Genomic DNA, 24,307 nt, shown 5'->3' on the forward strand with positions numbered 1-24,307 from the left:
CCCTTGATCATCATGTAGTGTCCTTCCTTATCTCTTGTAACAGTCTTTGTTTTAAAGTCTATTTTATCTGATACGAGTATTGCTACTCCAGCTTTCTTTTGATTTCGATTTGCACAGAATATCTTTTTCCACTCCACTTTCAGTCTGTATGTGCCCTAGATCTGAAGTGGGTCTCTTGTAGACAGCATATATATGGGTCTTGTTTTTGTATCCATTTAGCCAGTCTGTGTCTTTTGGTTGGGGCATTTAATCCATTTACGTTCAAGGTTATTATAGATGTGTATGTTCCTATTACTATTTTCTTAATTGTTTTGGGTTTGTTTTTGTGGGTGTTTTTCTTTTCTTATGTTTCCGATCTAAAGAAGTTTCTTTAGCATTTGTTGTAAAGCTGGTTTGGTGGTGTTGAATTCTCTTAGCTTTTGCTCGTCTGAAAAGCTTTTGATTTCTCTGTCAAATCTGAATGAGATCCTTGCTGGGTAGAGTAATGTTGGTTGTAGGTTTTTCTCTTTCATCACTTTAAGTATATTCTGCCACTCCCTTATGGCCTGCAGAGTTTCTGCTGAAAAGTCAGCTGATAACCCTTTGGGGTTTCCTTTGTATGTTATTTTTTGTTTTTCCCTTGTTTTTAATGTTTTTTCTTTGAATTTAATTTTGGTTAGTTTGATTAATGCATGTCTTGGTGTGTTCCTCCTGGTGTTTATCCTGGATGGGACTCTCTATGCTTCCTGGACTTGGGTACTATTTTCTTTCCTATGTTAGGGAAGTTTTCCACTATAATCTCTTCAAATATTTTCTCAGACCCTTTCTTTTCCTCTTCTCTGGGACCACTATAATTTGAATGTTGGTGCGTTTAGTGTTGTCCCAGAGGTCTCTGAGATCATCTTCAATTCTTTTCATTCTTTTTTTCTTTATTCTGCTTCTCAGCAGTTATTTCCACCATTCTGTCTTCCAGCTCACTTATTCGTTCTTCTGCCTCAGTTATTCTGCTTTTGATTCCTTCTAGTGTATTTTTCATTTCAGTTACTGTGTCGTTCATCTCTGTTTGTTCTTTAGTTCTTCTAGATCTTTGCTAAACATTTCTTGTATTTTCTCAATCTGTGCCTACATTCTATTTCTGAGATTCTGGATCATCTTTAGTGTCATTATTATGAATTCTTTTTCAGGTAGATTGCCTATTTCTTCCTCATTTATTTGGTCTTGTAGGTTTTTACCTTGATCCTTCATCTGTCACATATTCTTTTGCTGTCTCTCTCTCTCTCTCTCTTTTTTTTTTTTTTATGAGTGGGATTGTGTTCCTGTCTTACTGGTTGTTTGGCCTTCCAACACTGGAGTTCGTAGGCTGTTGGGTAGAGCTGGGTCTTGGTGCTGGGATGAGGCCTCCGGGAAACCTCATTCCGATGAATATTCAGTGGGGTCTGAGGTTCTCTCTTAGTCCAGTGGTTCAGACTCGGAGCTCCCACTGCAGGAGCTTCGGCCTGACCCCCAGCTCATGAACCAAGATCCTGCAAGCTGCATGGAGTAGCAGAAAGGAAAAAGGGGGAGAACAATAACAAAGTAAAAAATAAAATTAGACTAGGAAACTAACAGATATGTTAGAAAGAATATAAAAATTAAAATATAGATGAAACAACAACCAGAAGGTGAAACAGAACCACAATAGTAAAAAAGAGGAGGAGAAAAAAAAAAGGTGGAAAAGGCTTTGGCTATGGAGGGTGGGACCTAAGCAGGGGTGGGGGTTAGGTGGTGGGTGGGGCCTATGTTTAGGACCCACAGGGCTGGAAAAGGCCCTGGGGGGTGTGGAGGGTGGGGCTTAGGTTCAATGGAACAGAAGGGGCCCAGGCATGCCTCCCACCTCTGGTCTCAGAGGGCAGGGGACCCCACCTGGGAGCTCAGTAGGTTTCCTGGGCTCAAGTAGGCAGGGCCAATGCCCTCTGCTACTTTCCTGCCTGCTCCTCTGGTCCTGGAGGGCCCTTCTATTCTCCCCACCCCGCCTCCCTCCTATGGCCCCAGGACCCACGTGGCCCAGAGGGGGCCTCTGAAGGCATAGGACCTGGCCCGAGAGCTGGGCAGACTTCTCTGCTGATTGGTTAGGGGATACGCTGGGCATGCTCCTCCCCGATCTGAGCCCCCAAGGGTCCATCCAGGTGTGGGAACACCTCCTACCTCTCAGCTGCCCCTCAGGGGCGTCAGTCCTCTCTGGCCTCTACTTCTTCTCCCCCTCAGTCCCCCCACGTCCTACCAGTTCACTTGGGAGTTCCTCTCATCACGTTGGGCGTTGAAGTCCCCCACCAGTGTCCCAAGGGTGCCCTAGTTGTGGGGAGACATGAACTTTGCGTCTTCCCACACCACCATCTTGACTCTGCCCCCTCTAATAGTCATTTTAAACTTAACATTTCCAAAGTCAAATTCCTAATTTTCCTAAACCCATTCTCCCACAGTCTTGGTATCATCCTTGATTTCTCTTTCTCCCACATCCCACATGAAACCCATCAGTTAATGTTTTAAGTTCTGTCTTCAAAACACATCCAGAATCTATCCATGTTTTTCTCCATGGTGGTCCAAGCCAACATGACCACTCACCTGAGTTACTACAATATCTCCTTGCTTGTTTTTATGCTCTGGTCTCACCCACTGAGAGTGCTAGCCATTCTGGTCTCAACATAGCAGCCTCAATGATTCTTTAATAGTATAAGTCAGATTATGTCACTCTTCTTATGAAAACCCTGTAATGACCCTGCATCTCACTCAGAGTAGCCAAAGTCCTTACAACGACCTCCTCTCTGACCTCATCTTCTACAAATTCTCCTGGATTATCCCCCCTCAGTCTCCTTGGCTTCCTGCTTTTCTTCTAACAGGCCAGGCAAGCTCCCACTCCAGGGCTTTTTTTTTGGGGGGGGGGTATGCGGGCCTCTCACTGTTGTGGCCTCTCCCGTTGCAGAGCACAGGCTCCGGACGCGCAGGCTCAGCGGCCATGGCTCACGGGCCCAGCCGCTCCGCGGCATGTGGGATCTTCCCGGACTGGGGCACGAACCCGTGTCCCCTGCATCGGCAGATGGACTCTCAACCACTGCGCCACCAGGGAAGCCCCACTCCAGGGCCTTTGCACTTGCTCTTCCTTCTGCCTAGAGTGCCCTTCTCCAGGGAGCTTCATATGCAAATGTGCACAAATATCACCTCCTTGGAGAGGTCTTCCTGGTCCACCCTATTTAAAATTGCAGCTCCTTCCCCACCCCTGCTTCTCTCTAATCCCCTTTATTGCTTTATTTTTCTCCCTAGAACTCATTATTATAATACATACTATATATTTACTTTAAAAAGTGTCTTTTCTCTCCACAGCTCAGGGGTTTTATATTTTGTTTACTGCTTATTCCCTAACACTTAGAATGATTATTCTTCTTCCCTAACAGCCTTATTCTTATTCCCTAACACTTATTCCCTAACAGTTGAGCGCATAGTAGGCTATCACTTGTTGGATGAATAAATGAAAACTACCATTGTGCTTCTGGCAACTTCTCTTTATCTTTGTAAAAGCTATGTTTGGTGTGTTTTGTTGCTCTAGTAATATAACTTTTATTGTTTCAACATGATTTGTTTAATCTCACTTAATAATTTGGTCTTAAATTCTATTTTGTTTTCTCTTCCTCTTCTACCTCCTTTTTGTTCTTCTTCTTACAAAGTTATTGTCCTTTCCCCCCGCCATTGTTGGAAAGACTTCAAAGTGTTTCTTTTTGTTTTAAGTTCCAAGTCATATTATCTGCTAAGAAAATAGAATGGGAGAACAGAGCTTCTAGGTGGCCTAGGAAAATTGTTTTGTCTCAGGTAAAAAGTTCCTATGGTGGTGACTCATATGTAAAGTGATTAGTATTCTAGCATTAACTTATGATTAGTAAAAATACACACACACACACACACACACACACACACACACCCCTTCCAAGATGGGGTAGAGCTTACTAGGTAAAGGGAACAGTTATTGCAAAAGCCCTTGGGTAGAGGTGGGCCTGGCCCTTCTGATGAACAGAGAGAAGGCCAAGTGTGGCTGAAAGGGAGAGAGAGAGAAAGAGGAAGAAAGACAGTTGTGTGTGTGACACCTGAGGATGGTGGTGAGGCAGGCAGGCAGCTCAGGAAGGACATTGTAGGTCAGAGTTAAACATTAAATTTTTATTCTAAATGTGATGGGAAGCCATGGAAAGGCTTAAGCAGGAGAGTGATGTGACGAGTTTGTGTTTTTAAAAGCTCACTCTGGATTCTGTGTGGAAACTGGATTGCAGGGGGCAGACGTGAAAGCAGAGAAGCAAGTCGGGATGCCATTGCCATCATCTAGGTGAGAGACAATGGCCACGTGATCTAGGAGCCTAGAGATAGAGATGGAGAGAAGCGGGCAGATTCAGGATGGGTTCTGATGTGGCTTCCACAGGGCTAGCTGTGGGGGGCGGTGGGGGGGAGCAAAGAGAAGAATCAGGAACGATTTTCAGGTTTGTAGATTGAGCAACTAAGTGGATGGTGTCCTGCTATGTACTGAAACATTGCCTGAAATGGAGATACTTGGAGGGGAGCTGGTTTTGGGGCAGGCAGAGCAGGGCAGGAAATCAGGAGTTTATTTCGGCTAAGTTGTTTCAATTGCCAGTTTGACCTTCAAGTGAAGATGACAAATAAGCAATTGGATACAAGAGTCTGGAGCTGGGGAGAGAAGTCAGTGGTGGTGATAGAGATTTGTAAACTCATCGGCAAATAGATGATATTTAAAAACCGTGAGACTGGATGAAATCATGTAGGGAGAGAGTACAGAGGAGAGAAGGGAGCTTGGGAGTCCCTGGGAACAAGCCCTCGTTAGACAAACAGGAGCCTGGGGAGAGCAGGTCTCCCAGGGCTGGGGCTCCAGATCGGGGGTCCAGTGGAGCAGACAAAGGTGATAAGTGACAACCATATGAATTGGTGGAATATGTAAGAATTCTCAGACATCCTTGGGAAAGGGAGCTCTGTAAGAGACCGAATTTCCTGAAGTCTTGCAGACTGAGGGTTCAGTTTATTTCTGCTTATGCATTAAAAGGAAGTGTGACCTGCTAGCAGGAGAAACAAGAGGACGTCTGGATCACTCCTCTTTTCATGGGCTGGTCACTCCCACCTACCATGAGCCTCCCAAGGGCAGGTGCCCTGACTCCTTTGCCTCTGTACCCTGTGCCCTGCTCAGAATAGCTGTGGCTTGAATGAGGGAATAGAATGATGTCTAACAGGCCTTGTACAAATTGTCTAAAAAGGAGACCATCTAAATAATGAGATCTGCAAGCCAACAGGAAAGGGGACACTGAGAAACCAGGATCCTTGGTTCCTTACAGCCCAGCCTGCAAGCCCTCTTCAGCCATGGAACAGTGGCACTCTGCTTCGCCTCCTGAGCGAGAGAATATTTGCTTCCCTCTCCAGAATGGTGGAGAAACCCATCCATCCCCAAGCAGAGCATCCTGCAGGCTCACAACATAGACAGGGAACATATGGAGCAGGATTTCTCAGAAGTCCCCAAGGAAGGAAGATGGTGGTTTCTCCTCCCTCTGAGCTCCCTCAGTGGATCCTGGTGGATGGGCAGGGGGAGCATCAAAACCAGTAGTGGGGGGACCTGGGTTGAGAAGCAGATTTTAAAAGCAGTTTCTCTTCAAATCACCTTTCATACCACCTGATAAGCATCTTGATTCACCATGGCATTGGCAGCAGTAAAATGGGCTATATCAAGCAGAACTATCTTGAAACATTTATTTCCAATTCAAAATGGAGCCTTATATTGTGCTTGTCATAAAACTACATATTCTTCTCTTCCAGATGACTATAATTGCAAAGTAGAGCTTGCTTTGACATCTGATGGCAGGACAAAAGTATGCTATCACCCTTCTGTGGACATTCTGTATGAACACACAAAACCTATCCCTCGGCCAGATCCTGTGCAGAATAATGAAGAAACACATGATCTAGTGCTGAAAACCAGATTAGAAGGAAAAGGTGAACACTTAGAGCAAGGACCCATGACAGAACAACTTAGCAAAATGTTCTTTACTACTAAGCACCGTTGGTATCCTTGTGGACAGTATCATAGACGTCGTAGGAAACTGAATCCTCCAAAAGACAGATGATATTGAGGTTTTCAGGAATCAAAGAGAAATGTTATCCTGTGTCTCATTTGCCATTTGAGAAAATACAATTGGGTATATTCACTAATATGTTATATAGTAAAATAATAAAATGTCTTCTCATAAAAAAAAAAAAACCAGTACTGGGAAGGGACCTTGAGCAGATGTGGTTGGTGGTGGGAGTGGTGGGATGGGGTAAACTAGAGCAGGGAGGGTGGAGCTTCTGCCGCCTCCAAAGCTGACCTTTGGTTTAGTTCAGCCGGGAGTTCCCTTGGGATGAGGTGGCCTCATCAGCCATGAGAGCATAGAAGCAGAGATATCTGTTTAGGAGGAAGAGGAAAGTTGAAGTAGAGATGAGAGAGAAACTTCTGGAAGTTCTCTGATGGCACTACTTCCTGACTTCAGGCTTTCCCCAGGCCCAGCTGATTTAGGGTTCAATGAGATATCCCTACATCCTCCCAACAAATTGTGCCTGGGGTAGTCTGAGATGATTTTTGTTCCTGAACACAAACAGAACCTCTACCAAAACAACAGAGTAGCCCAGGCCACTCTTGGCCTGGCCTCTTTCACTTTCCCAGAAGGGCTGGTGCTACGGCAGTACTACAGGGAGCTCTTCTCCAAAAGTTCTGTCCAGCTGCCCCTGGCTGGATTCCCATTTGTTCTGTGTATCAGTGAAAATATCTCCTCACCCTGTAACCCTTGTTTAGACTCCACTGTCTGTCCTTGTGATGTTTGGAATAACAGGAAACAAGAGCATCCTTCACTCAAGGCTGTCTGGGAATTACACCTGAAAACACCAAAGCCACAAAGGCAATTACAACAAAGGAACTCACAGCCAAACCCCAACTGTCCCCTGGAAACCCAAATGGGGAAGTAATAACTAAGACATCCTCACCTTTGACAGAGGAATAAACTAACTACCCTAGGGACCTTGGACGGGCCACTGAACTTCCTTGGGTCACAGTTCTCCATTTGGAGAACGTTGGTGGGGTTGGGAAAGCACACACAAACTGGGTCATGAGGATGAAAAGAGAGCATAGTGTCTGGCACATAGTATGTTCTCAATAAATGTTAATTCTTCTTATTATTAAAAGGGATTCTGGATAGGCAAAAAAAAGGGGATTCTGGGAAATAAAATACTTCCAGGTTTATATTGCTTGAAGTGCTTCTCAGTATGCCTGGCATATAGGAAGGTGTAAAAAATGGTAGCTATCTGTTTAATGTCAGGACAAGAACCGAAGCAAACTCAGGCGGGTCAAAGCCGTTTGATTTGGTGGTGGTGGAGCTGGGGGTCAACTCTTTCTTCTTTCTGTTTAGAATTCTAGTGATGTTACCTGAATGTGGTTATGCGATAAAATCGCTGAAAATTTGTTTGATTAAAGATTATATTTGCTGACCAGTTAACAACCCACAGAGAAGGCAGTCACCTGGGTTTGTCAGAAGTCCATCCTGCAGGAGAACAGGAGTGCCTAGGCAGTGGTGGGGAGGAAAAGGAGGTGGTGGAGATGCGATCAAGGGAAAGTATGGAGAGTAAGGGTCTGCTGAGCTTGGAGGCAGGAGAGATGGGTGAATGGAGAGAGAAAGGAGAAAGTCTCTCCAGAAAGTGGCCCCCTGTTGAGGGCGAAGGCATCTATTTTATTTTACGCCACGTCACATTATTTCATTTCATTTATTTATTTGCAACGCTGGTTTCTCAGCTCTCTTTATTCCCAGAGCACTTCTCTGGGCAGTACTAGCCAGACCACAGCATGAGAACTGAGGTCTGACTTCAGGTTCCTTCCATAAACTCCTCACATCCCAGCCCAGGGAAGGGAAGCTGAGATCCCTGCCCTAAATGTGTGTGTGGTACAGTGGGTCAGGAGGATGGCAGGAGGGGTCTTCTAGACTCCAAGAGCTTCACTTCACTTCCCATGGTCGGGAGTGAAGGCTGCTTGTTGTCACTAACACTCCATCCCCACCTGGCTCGACCATGACCCTGGGTGCTGATCCCAGCTCTGCCATCTGCCCTCTGTTTGGCCCTGGAAAATCCCCTTCTTCTTTCTGGGTCTCAGTTTCCCCATCTGAAAAGGGAGGTGTTGGACTGAATGAAGTCAGAGGGCCTCTCCACCTCAGTCTGTAAATCTCTGAGATGCTTGAATGACTAGGGAAAGGAAAGAGACAGGGGCAGGAATCTCAGAGCTTCTGATCAGATGCTGGCCCTCCAACCCCCACTTGGGGAATTAGGGTAAAGCAAGTTAATCTGTTTACTGTAACAAAGGGAAACTGAAGCAGTCCCATTCTAATAGTTCCTTTTTACCTGACTGCAAATTTTACTCATCTCACTTTTAAATAGGAAAAAGCCAGGTGGACAATCACCTAAAGGGTGCAGTCTATAGTTTTGCATTCTAAAGGCTCTGGAGTATGACTGTCCTAAGGAGTGACACAGTCAAACGTTGACAGGGGTCACGGTATATTATAAAGATCTGCTATGTATCCCTCTCCCACTAGAGTGAGAGCCCTCCAGGGTCAGAGGCTAGGTCACATTTAGCTGCAGAACAGTAAAAAATATTAGTGGGTTGAGGGGCCTCCTTTTCATCCCTGACTCATGAACCAGTTGAGAAGTATGCTACAGAATAAATTTTCATCTTTCCTACTGTAGAGCTGTTATTGGAGACTATGTCTTAGAGCTGCAGACATAATAGTGAACACTAGTTTTATCCATCCATTTATAGACATTGCAAGGAATATACACATCTCCCCATATGACGTCTGTTCTTATAAAACTTGGTGCACAAAGCAGATGTGAACGTGTACTCCCAAAGGAAAAGGAAAGAGGAAGGCACAGAGCTCCACACACTCATGTTCTCTCTCAAACTCATCAATAATGTAAGTCGTATTTCTTCCTCCAGGAGGTGTGAAGAGGGGAAGACCCAGGAGGGTTATACTAATGGGTTTCTCTACAAGGAAGAAGGAGTGGGTAAGAAGCATTCTTCCCTAAGCACTCCGTTCTAGGCATGTATCATGAACTCAGTGTGTTCACATAGGGCAGTGGATGTTTATCATCTTTTTGGCTGTCCAGTATCCAAGCCTCTTTCTATGTTTCTTTTTAGGGGAGAAAGTTCATCCAACCACAGATAGGTAGAGCCTGCTTCTCACTATAGAAGATAAAAAATACCAGAGGCTTGCATCTCAACCTCCCTTGAACTGTAGTGTAGACTCATGGACTATTATTTACTGATCTGATAAAACTGAGTTTAAATCATAAGATAAGTGACATTAAAAAGTAGGGACCAAGAGATTGGCTCAAGATGGCAGAGTAGAAGGATGTGCTCTCACTCTCTCTTGCAAGAAAACCAGAATCACAACTAACTGCTGAACAATCATCGACAGGAAGACACTGGAACTCACCAAAAAAGATACCCCACATCCAAAGACAAAGGAGAAGCCTCAATGAGATGGTAGGAGGGGCGGCAATCACAATAAAATTAAATCCCATAACTGCTGGGTGTGTGACTCACAAACTGGAGAACACTTATACCACAGAAGCCCACCCACTGGAGTGAAGGTTCTGAGCCCCACATCAGGCTTCTGATGCTGGGGGTCTGGCAACAGAGGAGGAATTCCTAGAAAATCAGACTTTGAAGGATAGTGGAATTTGATTGCAGGACTTTGACAAGACTGGGGGAAACAGAGACTACACTCTTGGAGGGCACACACAAAGTAGTGTGAGCATCAGGACCCAGGGGAAGGAGCAGTGACCCCATAGGAGACTGAACCAGACCTACCTGCCAGTGTTGGAGGGTCTCCTGCAGAGGCGGGGGCTGGCTGTGTCTTACCATGAGAACAAGGACACTGGCAGCAGAAGTTCTGAGAAGTACTCCTTGGCTTGAGCCCTACCAGAGTCTGCCATTAGCCCCACCAAAGAGACCAGGTAGGCTCCAGTGTTGGGTTGCCTCAGGCCAAACAACCAACAGAGAGGGAACCCAGCCCCACCCATCAGCAGACAAGTGGATTAAAATTTTATTGAGCTGTGCCCACCAAAGCAATAGCCAGCTCACCCACCACCAGTCTCTCCCATCAGGAAACTTGCACAAGCCTCTTAGATAGCCTCATCCACCAGAGGGCAGATAGCAGAAGCAAGAAGAACAACAATCCTGCAGCCTGTAGAACAAAAACCATATTCACAGAAAGATAGATGAGATGAAAAGGCAGAGGGCTATGTACCAGATGAAGGAACAAGATAAAACCACAGAAAAACAACCAACTGAAGTGGATATAGGCAACCTTCCAGAAAAAGAATTCAGAATAATGATAGTGAAGATGATCCAGCACCTCGGAAAAAGAATGGAGGCAAAGATTGAGAAGATGCAAGAAATGTTTAACAAAGACCTAGAAGAATTAAAGAACAAACAGAGGGCTTCTCTGGTGGCGCAGTGGTTGAGAGTCCGCCTGCCGATGCAGGGGACGAGGGTTCGTGCCCTGGTCCGGGAGGATCCCACATGCCACGGAGCGGCTGGGCCCGTGAGCCATGGCTGCTGAGCCTGCGTGTCCGGAGCCTGTGCTCCAGAACGGGAGAGGCCACAACAGTGAGAGGCCCACGTACCGGAAAAAAATAAGTAAATAAATAAAGAACAAACAGAGATGAACAATACAAAAACTGAAATGAAAAATACACTAGAAGGCATCCATAGAAGAATGACTGAGGCAGAAGAACAGATAAGTGACCTGGAAGACAAAATGCTGGAATTCACTGCTGTGGAACACAATAAAGAAAAAAGAATGAAAAGAAATGAAGACAGCCTAAGAGACCTCTGGGATAACATTAAACACAACAACATTTGCATTATAGGAGTCCAAGAAGGAGAAGAGAGAGAGAAAAGACCTGAGAAAATATTTGAATAGATTATAGTCAAAAACTTCCCTAACACAGGAAAGGAAATAGCCACCCAAGTCCAGGAAGCACAGAGGGTCCCAGGTAGGATAAACCCAAGGAGAAACACGCCGAGACACATAGTAATCAAATTGGCAAAAATTAAAGACAAAGAAAAATTATTGAAAGCAGCAAGGGAAAAATGACAAATAACATACAAGGGAACTCCCATAAGGTTAACAGCTGATTTCTCAGCAGAAACTCTACAAGCCAGAAGGGAGTGGCATGACATACTTAAAGTGATGAAAGGGAAGAACCTAGAACAAAGATTACTCTACCTGGCAAGGATCTCATTCAGATTCGATGGAGAAATCTAAAGCTTTACAGACAAGCAAAAGCTAAGAGAATTCAGCACTGCCAAACCAGCTCTGCAACAAATGCTAAAGGAACTTCTCTAAGTGGGTAACACAAGAGAAGAAAAGGACCTACAAAAACAAACCCCAAACAATTAAGAAAATGGTAACAGGAACGTACATATTGATAATTCCCTTAAACGTGAATGGATTAAATGCTCCAACCAAAAGACACAGGCTTGCTGAATGGATACAAACACAAGACCCATATACATGCTGTCTATAAGAGACCCATTTCAGACCTAGGGACACATTCAGACTGAAAGTGAGGGGATGGAAAAAGATAGTCCATGAAAATGGAAATCAAAATAAAGCTGAAGTAGCAATACTCATATCAGATAAAATAGACTGTAAAATAAAGAACATTACAAGAGACAAATAAGGACACTACATAATGATCAAGGGATCAATCCAAGAAGAAGATATAACAATTATAAATATATATGCACCCAACATAGGAGCACCTCAATACATAAGGCAACTGCTAACAGCTATAAAAGAGGAAATTGACAGTAACACAATAATAGTGGGGAACTTTAACACCTCACTTACACCAATGATCAGATCATCCAAACAGAAAATTAATAAGGAAACACAAGCTTTAAATGACACAATAGACCAGATAGATTTAACTGATATTTATAGGACATTCCATCCCCAAACAGCAGATTACGCTTTCTTCTCAAGTGCGCACAGAACATTCTCCAGGATTGATCACATCTTGGGTCACAAATCCAGCCTCAGTAAATGTAAGAAAACTGAAATCATATCAAGCATCTTTTCTGACCACAATGTTATGAGATTAGAAATGAATTACAGGGAAACAAAAAACACAAACACATGGAGGCTAAACAATACATTACTAAATAACCAAGAGATCACTGAAGAAATCAAAGAGGAAATAAAAAAATACCTAGAGACAAATGACAATGAAAACACGACGATCCAAAACCTAGGGGATGCAGCAAAAGCAGTTCTAAGGGGGAAGTTTATAGCTATACAAGCCTACCTGAAGAAACAAGAAAAATCTCACATAATGTAACCTTACACCTAAAGGAACTAGAGAAAGAAGAACAAACAAAACCCAGAGTTAGCAGAAGGAAAGAAATCATAAAGATCAGAGCAGCAATAAATGAAATAGAAACAAAGAAAACAATAGCAAAGATCAATACAACTAAAAGCTGGTTCTTTGAGAAGATAAACAAAATTGATAAACCATTAGCCAGACTCATCAAGAAAAAGAGGGAAAGGACTCAAATCAATAAAATTAGAAATGATAAAGGAGAAGTTACAACAGACACCGCAGAAATACAAAGCATCCTAAGACACTACTACAAGCAGCTCTAGGCCAATAAAATGGACAACCTGGAAGAAATGGACACATTCTTAGAAAGGTATAACCTTCCAAGGCTGAACCAGGAAGAAATAGAAAATATGAACAGACCAATCACAAGTAATGCAATTGAACCTGTGATTAAAACTCTTCCAACAAACAAAAGTCCAGGACCAGATGGCTTCACAGGTGAATTCTATCAAACATTTAGAGAAGAGCTAACACCCATCCTTCTCAAACTCTTCCAAAAAATTGCAGAGGAAGGAACACTCCCAAACTCACTCTATGAGGCCACCATCACCCTGATACCGAAACCAGAAAAAGATATCACAAATAAATTACAGACCAGTGTCACTTATTAGTATAGATGCAAAAATCCTCAACAAAATACTAGCAAACAGAATCCAACAACACATTAAAAGGATCATACACCAGGATCAAGTGGAATTTATCCCAGGGATGCAAGGATTCTTCAGTATATGCAAATCAATCAATGTGATACACCACATTAACAAATTGAAGAATAAAAACCATATGATCATCTTAATAGATGCAGAAAAAGCTTTTGACAAAATTCAACACCCATCTATGATAAAAACTCTCCAGAAAGTGGGCATAGAGGAAACCTACCACAACATAATAAAGGCCATATATGACAAACCCACAGCAAATGTCATTCTCAATGGTGAAACACTGAAAGCATTTCCGCTAAGATCAGGAACAAGACAAGGATGTCCACTCTTGCCACTATTATTCAACATAGTTTTGGAAGTCTTAGCCATGGCAATCAGAGAAGAAGAAGAAATAAAAGGAATGCAAATTGGAAAAGAAGAAGTAAAACTGTCACTGTTTGCAGATGACATGATACTATACCTAGAGAATCCTAAAGATGCCACCAGAAAACTACTAGAGATAATCAATGAACTTGGTAAAGTTGCAGGATACAAAATTAATGCACAGAAATCTCTTACATTCCTATACACTAATGATGAAAAATCTGAAAGAGAAATTAAGGAAACACTCCCATTTACCATTGCAACAAAAAGAATAAAATACCTAGGAATAAACCTACCTAGGGAGACAAAAGACCTGTATGCAGAAAACTATAAGACACTCTTGAAAAAAATTAAAGATGATACCAACAGAAGGAGAGATATACCATGTTCTTGGATTGGAAGAATCAATATTGTGAAAATGACTATACTACCCAAAGCAATCTACAGATTGAATGCAATCCTTATCAAATTAGCAATGGCATTTTTTACAGAACTAGAAGAAAAAGTCTTAAAATTTGTAGGGAGACACAAAAGACCCCGAACAGCCAAAGCAGTCTTGAGGGAAAAAAACGGAGCTGGAGGAATCAGGCTGTTGGACTTCAGATTATACTACAAAGCTACAGTAAGCAAGACAACATGGTACTAGCACAAAAACAGAAATATAGATCAATAGAACAGGATAGAAGGCCCAGAGATAAACCCACGCACCTATGGTCAACTAATCTATGACAAAGGAGGCAAGGATATACAATGGCAAAAAGACAGTCTCTTCAATAAGTGGTGCTGGGAAAACTGTACAGCTACATGTAAAAGAATGAAATTAGAACACTCCCTAACACCATACACAAAAATAAACTCAAAATGGATTAGAGACCTAAATATAAGACCGGACACTATAAAACTCTTAGAGGAAAACATAGGAAGAACACTCTTTGACATAAACCACAGCAAGATCTTTTTAGATCCACCTCCTAGAGTAACGGAAATAAAAACAGAAATAAACAAATGGGACCTAATGAAACTTAAAAGTTTTTGCAAAGCAAAGGAAACTACAAACAAGACAAAATGACAACCCTCAGAATGGGAGAAAATATTTGCTAATGAATCAACGGGCAAAGGATTAATCTCCAAAATATATAAACAGCTCATGCAGCTCAATATTAAAGAAACAAACAACCCAATCTAAAAATGGGCAGAAGACCTAAGTAGACACTTCTCCAAAGAAGAAATATAGTTGGCCAAGAAGCACATGAAAAGCTGCTCAACATCACTAATTATTAGGGAAATGCAATTCAAAACTACAATGAGGTATCACCAGTTAGAATGGGCATCATCAGAAAATCTACAAACAACAAATGCTGGAGAGGGTGTGGAGAAAAGGGAACCCTCTTGCACTGTTGGTGGGAATGTAAATTGATGCAGCTACTGTGGAGAACAGTATGGAGGTTCCTTAAAAAACTAAGAATGGAATTACCTATGACCCAGCAATCCCACTACTGGGCATATACCCAGAGAAAACTGTAATTCAAAAAGACACATGCACCCCAATGTTCATTGAAACAATATTTACAATAACCAGGTCATGGAAGCAACCTAAATGTCCATCGACAGATGAATGGATAAAGAAGATGTGGTACCTATATACAATGGAATATTACTCAGCCATAAAAAAGAAAGAAATTGGGTCATTTGTTGAGACGAGGATGAATGTAGAGAATGTCATACAGAGTGAAGTAAGTTAGAAAGAGAAAAGCAAATACCGCATATTAACGCATATATGTGGAACCTAGGAAAATGGTACAGATGAACCGGTTTGCAGGGCAGAAATTGAGACACACATGTAGAGAACAAATGTATGGACACCAAGGGGGGAAAGCAGTGGCAGGTGGGAGTGGTGGTGTGATGAATTTGGAGATTGGGATTGACATGTATACACTGATGTGTATAAAATGGATGACTAATAAGAACCTGCTCTATAAAAAAACAAATAAAATAAAATTCCAAAAAAAATGTAGGGACCGAACAGAATCCCTTTTTGATAATGGGGTGGCCATAAGTTTGGTTCTCAACCCCCCACCCCCTAAAGAATCCATGAGCTACCCCAAATCCTTTCCATAAGCTTCTTTTCTGCTTTGATCAACTAAAGTCAGTTTCTGTTGCATATAAATAAACCCTGACTGATGCAGAGGTCTATACAGGGAGTGGGTGTAAACAACAGACCCTCAGGAAAAGAAGGAGAACCTGAAGATTGGTTATTGGGCCTGTTGGGATCAAGGGCAGTGAAAATCCAGCTTTAAACAATGGGACTCTGACAGATCAGACATACAATGGTGAAAGAGTCAGTTAAATGAAAACTTCCAGTCAGATAAAATGAAGTGCCTGTTGAAAGCAAGGCTCTAAGAGGCTGAGTGGCTATAATATAGAACAATGAGGGGCACATAGACTTCAAGCTCATATACTAATTACTCAGCTCAAGTGTCCACCTAAAAACTAAGGACTTTTTATGACTGTGATGGAAGAATCTCACATTTCTTGCAGAGGCAGGAACAGGGGGAAGAGGTGTATTACTGGGGCCAAACAGGTCAATCAGTGGGAAGCCAGAACTATAGCAGGTCTGCTCTACTGGAGTTGGAATCATGGAAGTGTTGTAGCTGGTGGTGGTGGTTATACCAAAGCAGGGAAGGAGGGGGAAAAATATCCCAGCTTCTCCCTTTCTCCTGCCCTCCAACCTCTTAACTCACACAGAAGTCAGAAAACATAACTTACTTATATCAGTTTACCTGTGATATGGAACAGAGGAGGGGAAGGAGAGGAATGGACCTGAAAAACAGATTCAGACATGATACAAATGGAAGGTCATCTTTTCCACAGTCTAGAGATATATAACTACTGTCAGTTTCCAGTGTACCTAGAAGGCAATTACAAAGTCAAACCCAATAGGAGAGGCAAATAAGGGTGAACTTTTTTTGATTTGTATTGGCAAAATCTAAAGCATACATGTGGAAATAGACCCTGAGAGTGCTTGCTACACAAAGGAGGGAGCAAAATAATTTTAGATTATACTGAATTTATTTGTATGGATCCTTTACCAGAGATCCTTCAATAGGCTAGCTTGAGTAGCCAGAAGAGTTCCAATTATTTGTTTGTTTGGTTGGCTGAATCTTGGACTAAACAGTGGTCTACTAAACAAAGTTAAAGTGTCATAAATTCCTTGGTATAAAACAGAGTTTGGAGAAGGGATAGAGAGGGGAGATTGGAATATTGAGGACATTTCCATGTTCAATGTTTTCTCCACCCACTAACTGAATTTCTAGAATGGTTCCAGAAGACAATCCTTTATTGAAAGTGTTGAGAAATACATTGGTGAGGGAAACACTGTCATCTTTGAAAAATACTATCATGGCTATTCTCTGTTTAGGCCGAGGATTGTCATAGGATGCTGCAGTTGAAATGGGCTCCCTGATTTCAGTAGGGCTACCAGGACCCTAGGGTGGCAGACTCCAAGCAGTAGCACTAAAGGCAAGGTGGACATGGTTACCAAATAGGCACAAGAAAGAAATTCAGATGCTAGATGAATAATAAATGCCCTCTACTATCTACCTCTTTGCCTGTCCATTGACATAACTCCTTTTCCTAATACTTACACTTCAAAATAAAGCTTCCACCAACTATAACACAACCAACCATTAAAAAACAAAACAAAACCCGGTAATGTATTCCAATTATCTTCAAAAGATTCAATCTAAATCTCACCAGTAACTGAATGTCTACAGTCTGTGGGTGATGGTCACCCCTCTGATAACCGCTATTTTGTCTAAAAATTCTATAATCTGAGCAATAAATTATAAAATTAACCACCACCAACACACTATTAATAATGAAGGAAAGAAGAGAAAAATTATTTTAAAATAGATAAATTGCTGCATTTTATTGAATCTAAGAATCAGTTGTAAAATAAACCCTTATTTTATGTACCATTAAGGAGAATGATCCATTAAATGATGACACAATACTTTCTCATCACTTATCATTTAGAGCTATTTTATAATTATTTAATGTAGATATAGATTTTATCTTATATAACTTCATGCATATAAAAAATTAAAATATAAGAAGAATATATTGATTATGGTATTCCTCAGACTTCTTCATATTTATAGTCCTACCCTGAATTCCTCCCACATTATTTCTCCAACAAAGATTATTTGCCCTACTGCTTTCTTTCCATGCTTTTTTCTGAACATAGAATAACTTTTCATTTCAATGTGGAATTGTACTGTAATATTTTAGAAGGCATTTTAAAGGACAGTTAAACTAAAATGAGTATTATCAACAATATCCATAACTCAAATGCAGTTATAATAATGTGAACTGCTATGACCAAGTAAGCATATGTGCATATAGTAACTATACCATGAATGTTGCCTGGTTACCAGCAATAGTGAGGTAATCAATTTTAGGATGCAGCCTTATTTCAAAGGTGTTGAAAACGTGAAAAAAATGAGCATCTTAGAATTGATGAACTACAATAGTTAATGTAAAACACACATGACACTACAAGGAAGAAAATACAGATCTGTAGTTATAGTTCTTTCTTTTCTGGTGGTATATTTTACTTCTGTTCTCCATTAACCCTTTCATGTTCTATTTAGCTTAATCCAGCACCTCAACTGTTGTTGTTTGCTTGTCTGCTTGTTTGTTTTATCCAGTAGGGTAACCAAAATCTTCATTCTTGAGGATTTTGAGTCATTGGTGGCTCTACCAACATAGGGTTACTGTAATGGCAATTCTTGTCTTTTTTCCTGCTTTTGTAATGGGTCACTTTATGTAATTTTCCTTTAGCTACCCATAAGATTTTCTCTTTATCAATTATTTTCAACATTCTGACATTCTTATTGTGGTTTTCTTTGTGTTCATTATCTTTAGGTTTTCTTGAAATTCATGGCATAATGGGTTAATAGTTTTCATTAAATTTGGAAAAATTTTGGTTATTTCTTCACATTCCCCCTCTCCTTTTCCCCCTTGGGACTCCAATTACACATATGTTAGACTGTTTGGTATTTTCCTACAGGTCACTGAGGTTTTGTTCCTTTTCTCCTGACTTTATCTTTCTGTATTTCACTTAGGATAGTTTCTATTTCTAGGTCTTCAAGTTCACTGACTATTTTCTTCTTGGTGTGGAATATGCTATTAATCCTATCTCATGGACTTTTCATTACAGATTTTGAATTTTTCAGTTCCAGACCTTCCTTCCTTCCTGTGAGGTCCTCTCATGTTGGATTTGTGACTCGACTGAATGTCATTGTTTCTCTCAAGGCAGCTGACCCTATAACACTCTCTCTCCTTCCAGGTTCTGGTAACTTCTCCCAGTCCTTATCCCTTCAGTTCTAGCAGTGTTGATAGCTTCTATGGTTGCTAGCCCTGGGTTCCTACACTACCCCTTGTAGTATTCCTAAGCACTGCTAACACCTTGTGGTTAGCCTCTTTGCATACAAACCTCTTAGAAGAATCCTCATTTAAGGTGCTGTTTCCTGTTGAGACCCTGACTAATGCACTGGTGTGTTAGAAAGTTTTTAAAGTATCTAGTTTCCAGTATCTTTGCTAAACATACTTTAGATTTAATAGTTTGTTTCTAGAAATTCTTGAATTTCCTATGTAGACAAACATAGCATCTTATAATTGGTGACCCTTTTGTTTTTAAAATACTTATGATTTTATAATTTTATTTTCTGCTCTTTTTCTTTCTTATTTTCCTGGCTAAAACCTCCATTATCATGTTAAACAGAAGTAACTATAGTTGTCTCATTCCTGTAATGTGATGCAGGTGATGGTTCACCATTAATAATTATACTTATTATAGATCTGGGGTAGATACCTTTTTATAAGTCAAGGAATTTTTCTTCTCTTTGAATTTATTATTTTAAAAAGTCATGATCAGGTATTGAATTGTATTGAATGGTTTACGGCATTGTTTGAAATAATCGTAAATCTCCTTTCTTTTCCTTGTTCTTCTCTCCCTTGGGGTGTTGCCTCCATTCTGGTAGTGGCAAATCAAGGTCAAGGACTCAGAGACTGTTCTTCCTAGCTCCAGCCTGGAAGGGCAGGAATGGAGCCTTATGGGTCCTCTTGGGTAAATTTTGGGCTTCTTGGAGTCTTCCGTGTGGAGCATTACAAGATGCCCATGAAGGCATCATTTTGATGTATTATTTTGCTTACAAAACAACTGCTTTAAAAAAATCCTGATTTATTCAAGACCTCCTTTCTGTTGGAGTTAGGAGAGGAATTAGTAAAGAGAGTGTTGAGGAGAGAAACCCATATGTATATTGCAGCAATCTTATGAAGTAGGTATCTGTATGCTTGGCTTACAGGTGAGGAAACTGAAGCCCAGAGAGGGGACATGCACTGCTCAGGACAATGGCAGAGTGAGATCCTGGACCTCTGATGCCATATCTTGTGCTCACAAACACTGCTTGCTTCCTCACAACAGGGAAGTGAGAAGTAGGTCTCACCTCCCACAAGTGTGCTTCTGTCTTTCCCTGACCCTTGGATCCTCAGCTCTAAGCATCTCTGAGTCTAGCCCCATCCTCCCAGCAGCTCTTCAGTTTGGAAGCATTGTGGCCCTCCGACCCTGCTTCCAGACCCTCCTGGGGGTCTGTGTATCCTGTCAGTGTTATGAGTATTGTGTATGTATGTGTGCAGGGGGAGGATAGGGTCTGGGTTCCTCTCTGGAAAAGGGATGGGAGCAGAGAACAGGGTTCTGATTCTGTTTTCTTTGTGGACCAGGCTTAGTGCTGAGATGGGACGGGCACTTGCTGTTGCCTGGTCTGCTCCTGTCCCTTCTGTGACCGCAGGCTGGACAGCTTCCAACTGCCTGGTGACTGAAGGCTCCCGGCTGCCTCTGGTCTCCCTCTTCTTCCTGATATGCCCTTTGGACACCAGCCTGCCCCTCCCTGTGTCATGCTCCTCAGTGGCCAACCTGACACAGACCCTGGAGGCTGTGCCCCAGAGTGAGGAGGGGCTCTGTCTCTCTGGTTCCACTTCCATTCTGTGCCTGGATGCCTTCTCCCACTTCCCTGGGCTCAAGGTCCTGGGGCTGAGTCTGCATCTCACCCAGCTCCTGCCAGGAGCTCTTGGCAGCTTGGGACAGCTGCAGCAGCTCTTCTGCAAGGGCCCCTACACAGTTTACCTCTTCCTACCCCTGATGGCAACCTAAGCTCCCTCCAGGCCTCGCTTTCTTGGGCCCCTGCCTGGATGGGAACACGGGTGTCCAGTTTTCTCCCAGTCTACGGCGGCTGAGTGTCAAGTATAGTTGCCTTCAGAATGTGGGGGAGCTGGCGGACATCTTCCCAGACCCGGTGCATGGCCCCTCCTTTGGCGATGCCTGGCTTCTGGAGATCTGGACCTGTCATTCAACAATCAGCTGAAGATGGCCAGTCCCGGGGCCCTCCAGGGGCTCAAGCTGGGGACTCTGTGTCTGGACCACACAAAGATGAAGGCAGCTTCAGTGGTGGGACTGGGGCTGCAGAGCCTGGACACCCTGTCTGTGATCAATGCCGACACGGCCAAGCTGCCTGCTGGGGCAGTTGCACACTTCGAGCTGCAGGAGCTGAATTTGGCATCCACTCTTGTAGGGCACATAGCTCTGGAGGCCCTGGCTTCCTGCCACAGCCTGAAGAGCTTGGGTCTTAAGAGCAGTGGCCTGATGGCTAACCTGCCACCAGGTTTCCTGGAGGCCATGCCCAGCCTTCAGAAACTGAACTTGAGTAGGAACCAACTGCAAGTGCCATGCTGGGCACGAACGAGACAGGGGCTGTGTCAAGACTGCGGGCCCTGGATCTGTCCAACAATGGGCTGCACACCCTGTCCCCAGTCACCTTCTCATGCTGCCCCAGCTGCGGGAGCTGCTACTTCAGGGAAACCAGCTGATTTGTCTGCAGGGCCAGGCATTCTAGGGCTTAAGGAGGCTGGGGAAGTTGGACTTGGCCAAGAATCCACTGGTAGACCTGGGCAAGGGCTGGTTGGCTCTGCTGCCTGCAGTAACTGCCCTAAGCCTGCTGGATAGCAGCATGGTGCTGAGCTCAGCCTTGGGCTTCCAGGGCATCTGCATACCTTGAACCTGCAGCTCCCCTCTGGCCCTTCCGGGGTAGTGTTATCCCTGCCCATGAGCTTGACCAGCTTGGAGTTTCATGCGGTCTCAGGCAGGAAACCTGGGATGCTGGCTTCTAATGTCTTTCCAGTCTTGCAGACCTTGACTCTAAAAGGCTGGGGATTGCAGCTGGGGACCTGGAATGTCACCAAGATCTTCCCTGCCCTTTGTCAACTCTCCCTGCTTGGTGATAGCTTGCTTGCAGGCCCTCTGCTCCCAGGACACCTCCAACCTTTTCCTCTGGCAGCTCTCCAGGCTCTGGTATCAGAGGGTAAGGGGGGACGGGCACAGCCCCAAGCCCTGCTGCATCACAGGGCTGTCCAGCCTATGGGAGCGGAAGCCGCAGGCACTTCAGTCCCATGCCCAGCCCTGCTCAGTGCTGCTTGAGGAGCTGCTGGGTGAGCTGCCCAGGGCAGGTGCTGCACCTGGTCAAAATGGGGTAGAGACATTGTCTGCTGCTGCTTTCCAGGGCTTGGGAAGTCTCCAGGTCCTACTGCTAGACTGGGAGACAGGCCTCACACGAGATGGCAGCCTCCAGGAGCAAAGTCCCCAGATGCCCCAATACAGTAAGTCCCCTACATACAAACAAGTTCTGTCCCGAGAGCGTGTTTGTAAGTCCAATTTGTTCCTAAGTCCAACAAAGTTAGCCTAGATACCCAACTAACACAACTGGCTACATAGTACTGTACTGTAATAGGTTTATAATGCTTTTCACACAAGTAATACATAAAAAACAAACACAAAAAATAAAGAAAACATTTTTAATCTTCCAGTACAGTACCTTGAAAAGTACAGTGGTACAGTACAACAGCTGACGTACAGGGGCATCGGGTGAACAGGCAAGAAGAGTTACTGACTGGAGAAGGGAGAGGAGGTGGGAGATGGTAGAGTTGAAGGAGCGTCAGCAATAAGAGACGGAGGGCAAGCTGCAATTTCACTCATGCCTGACGTCGATGGCACAGGTTCTGGTTCCTTGGTAGATTCAATTCTATCTACTCTCTTGAAAAAATGATCCAGTGATATCCACTGATATCCAGTGATATAAAAATATCCAGTCTGGGTAGTAGCTTTTTTTTTTCGTCATAGATGGCACAGTACTGCTGGATTGCATTCTGAACGGCTGCTGCAACCTTCGTGTACCGTCCTACGTTCAGGTGCTGTGCCTCAAAAACTAACAGTGCCTCCTCAAATAAAGAAAATCCCCTTGCCATTTCCTGCATCATGAATCTCTTCGGTTCTTCAGTTACTTCTTCTTCCTCTTGTGTCACTTCGTCCTTTCTCTGGGCCTCCAATTCCATCACGGCTGCATTAGTAAGCTCCTCGTGTTGCACAGCTGCTTCCGTTGATCTCCTTGCCCTTCCTACAGGAAGCCAGGAACTCCTGGATCCTCCATCTCCAGGCCTTGTTCAGGGCTTGGCTTCAGGGTCTGAGGAGTCAGAGGGGTGAGGGCAGGAGGTTCCTTTTTATGATGTGTTTGTGTCCCACTGAAGGCAAGACCAGAGCTGGGTGACTGAGGAGCTGCTGCCTACTCTGGAGGGCCGCCCTCCGATGGGCCGGGGGCTGCGCTTCCGTCTCCTTGAGTGGGATTTTGAGCCAGGCAAGGACGTGGATGAGAAGGTGGCAGATGGCATGGCAGGGAGCTGGGTCACGCTCTGTGTGCTGAGTCGCCAGGCCCTGCACACCCCACGCTCTTGGAAAGGCTCTGGAGGCTTTCCAAATGAATGAGAAAATTTGGGAGATGGCAAGTGACAGTGCAGTATGTGATGTGATCTCAAAATCTCCAAATCTTCAGTAAACCTACTAAATCCATGAAGTTCTTGGCTTAATTGGACTTTTTGTTTTTGATGGAAATCCACATGAGGCAGAGGGCAAGGGGGTTGGGGTCATGGAAACTGTAGCCCAGAGGAAATAAAGTTGGGAATTGATGGAGAGTATAGGGACGGAAGGAGGGCTCTGAGCACTCTTAAGCTGTGGAATGGGGTCCAGGCCAAGTTCAACTAGATCTTCAAGGGGCAAAGGGGCCCCTTGGCTTATAGAGGAATTGGCAGCTGAGGACCAAAAAGCTGGGATACTGTCCAGGAGGCAACAGATTGATTGCCTGTTCCCTCAATAAGAACACAAAGGCAAGGTCATTTCTATCATCTTGTTTGAGCCTCACAGCAGCACTGGGAGGGGAACCCGCCCCCTTGACACTCTGCGCTCTAGCTGTGCTAAACTACTTGTACTCCCAGGACACCATGCGCTCTTGCCTCTGGGCCTTTGCACGTGCTGCTCCTTCACCCAAGAACACCCTTTCCCCCAATTTCTTTCCTCTGGGGAGAAAAGTATCCTTTAAATATCCTTTAAGATTCAGCTCAGCCATGACCGGAAGCCATCTTGATCTCCCAACCTGGGTAAGCTGCTGCCTCTGGGTTCCCACAATTTCCTGCACCTCCCTTTCTCAAAGTACTGATCACACTGTACTGGCCTTCACAGGTCTGGGAGACTCTTTTTTTTTTTTTTAAATAAATTTATTTATTTATTTGCTTTTATTTTTGGCTGTGTTGGGTCTTCGTTGCTGTGCGCGGGCTTTGTCTAGTTGCGGCGAGCAGGGGCTACTCTTCGTTGCGGTGTGCAGGCTTCTCATTGTGGTGGCTTCTCTTGTTGTGGAGCACAGGCTCTAGGCACATGGGCT

At 43.6% G+C, this 24,307-nt stretch overlaps 2 pseudogenes across 2 annotated transcripts; both read left to right on the top strand.

Annotated features, from left to right (window-relative positions):
- The first annotated feature begins 5,561 nt into the window (after positions 1–5,561).
- LOC309800015 (large ribosomal subunit protein mL42-like) lies at positions 5,562–6,549 on the top strand (annotated as a pseudogene). The gene has a single exon. The product of its transcript is annotated as a large ribosomal subunit protein mL42-like (transcript).
- Positions 6,550–19,884: 13,335 nt separating this feature from the next.
- Positions 19,885–23,601, top strand: LOC309799104 (toll-like receptor 12; annotated as a pseudogene). Its single transcript has 3 exons — positions 19,885–19,909; positions 20,271–22,199; positions 22,950–23,601. The product of its transcript is annotated as a toll-like receptor 12 (transcript).
- The last annotated feature ends 706 nt before the right edge of the window (positions 23,602–24,307 follow it).

The sequence above is a fragment of the Mesoplodon mirus genome (assembly GCF_964341445.2).
Source record: "Mesoplodon mirus genome assembly, chromosome: 3".
Taxonomy (NCBI): Eukaryota; Metazoa; Chordata; class Mammalia; order Artiodactyla; family Ziphiidae; genus Mesoplodon; species Mesoplodon mirus.